The sequence below is a fragment of the Oxyura jamaicensis genome, chromosome 2 (assembly GCF_011077185.1).
Source record: "Oxyura jamaicensis isolate SHBP4307 breed ruddy duck chromosome 2, BPBGC_Ojam_1.0, whole genome shotgun sequence".
Taxonomy (NCBI): Eukaryota; Metazoa; Chordata; class Aves; order Anseriformes; family Anatidae; genus Oxyura; species Oxyura jamaicensis.
In genome coordinates this window covers 24,810,529-24,812,161 of record NC_048894.1, presented here as the reverse complement: position 1 = coordinate 24,812,161, position 1,633 = coordinate 24,810,529, and the positions used below count along the sequence as shown (strand labels likewise).

General features: G+C 66.3%; 1 protein-coding gene across 3 annotated transcripts in view; it reads left to right on the top strand.

Moving 5' to 3' along the window:
• Window positions 1-211: 211 nt before the first annotated feature.
• The window catches only part of CDK6 (cyclin dependent kinase 6), a 136,767-nt gene continuing 135,345 nt past the window's right edge, over window positions 212-1,633 (top strand). The window contains exon 1 of one of the 3 annotated variants that reach the window (XM_035318728.1): window positions 212-1,114. The gene's annotated coding sequence lies outside the window, so the exon portion shown is untranslated. Of the gene's footprint in view, window positions 1,243-1,633 lie in introns of all 3 variants that reach the window. The other 2 variants (XM_035318726.1, XM_035318727.1) reach the window with 2 other exon arrangements.

Here is a 1,633-nt window from a genome sequence, read left to right as displayed (position 1 = left end):
GAAAGCATTCGTGGCCGCTGCTTTCCTTCCCTAGCCCCGTGAATAATATATATATATATATAATCTGTTTTTCCCCGGGGAAAAAAAATAATAAAAAGGTTATTCTCGGGAAGGGGTGGGGGCACAAAAAAATAAGCCACCGGGAAGGGTAACTCTCTCCCAGCGCCGCCGAGCCGGGGAGCGAGAGGGAGGCACCGAGCGGTGCCGCACAGCGCCGAGCACGGCGGGGCCGGGCCGGGACCCCCCGGGGCGCCTCGCTCGGGGCCGGGCTCGGCCGCGGCGCTCGCGGCGACCCTTGCGGTATGCGGCCGCCTTTGGCAGAGGCACATGAAGGATTTCATTGAGTGTGAAGACAGAGAGCAGAGACAGAAAGCAGAAGGAGGCGGCTGCAGCCTTTGTAGTCGCGGAGGAATGCGGAAATGTTGAAGCACTATGTCAAACTTTTTTTGAAACGGGGTCAAGTCACATTCAGCCAGCGTGGGAAAGCAAGGGGAAAAAAAAAAAAAAAAAAAAAAAAAATTGGGGGGGGGGGGAAAAAAAAAAAAAAAAAAAAAAGGCACAAAAAGCAAGCTGCCGCTATGCTCGCCGGCTGAGCAGAGGCCGGCAGAGCGAGCGGGGAGAGCAGCGCAGCCGGGGCACGGCAGCCCGAGGCCGGTGCCCGAGCCCCGCGGCGGGGCGGCTGCGGGCGCGTCGCAACAGCGGCGGCGGCTCCCCGGGGGGCCGCCGGCCGCGGTGTTTTTTTGTTTGTTTGTTTGCTTGTTTGTTTTAGTTTTTATTTTTTTTTCTTTTTTTTTTTCTTCGGCGTTTTCGTTTTCCCCGGGCAGCGTGGGGGCGGGAGGAGAGGGCTGGGGGACGAGTGGGAGCTGCCTTCTGCGCCAAGGTGCAGCCCGGCGGCGGCGGGAGGATGCGAGCCGAGGGCGGCCGGGCGGCGGAGCAGCAGCAGCAGCAGCAGCAGCAACACCACCACCAGCAGCAGCAGCAGCAGGAGCAGCAGCAGCAGCAGCAGCAGCTACCTGTGTGGCCCGGGCGGCCGCTGCCGGGACCTGCCGGAGACATCGCCATGTGAAGGGGCAGACCCCGGGCCGGCTCTCCACCCCGCCTCGCTCAATGGGAGGTTTGTTTTAGGGAGGACTCACCCCCTCCCTCCCCCCCCCCCCCCCCCCCCTCCATTCCCCCCTCCAACAAGGGCTGAGGATTATTTGGGGAGCTGGTGGCGGTGGAGGCGGCCGTGGCGCACAGCAGGTAACGCGGGGCGCCCATGTGCTCCGCACAGCCGGCCCGGCGCCCCGGCCCCCACGCCGCGCCCCCCCTCGCCCCCCCACGGACGCCTCCTCTCGGGGGCCGGGGGTCGCCAAACCCCCTCTCTCCCCCCCAAGGGGGCCGGTGTGGGGGGCCGACGGGGAGGGGGGGCTGCCCACCCGGGGAGCCGGGATGTGGCGGGGTCCCCTTGTCGTCCCCCCCCACGAGAAGCGCAGCCCTGTTCCTCGTGGGGGGGAAGCGTGGGGACGCGGCTCCCCGGCGTGTCCCCGCCGCGTGTGGGGGGCGGCCGCGGAGGGCGAGCTGCGTGTCGCGGCGGGGGGGTGCGGAGCAGGGGAAGGAGATGGGGGTGAGGCGGGGGGTGCCCGGGGAGTGG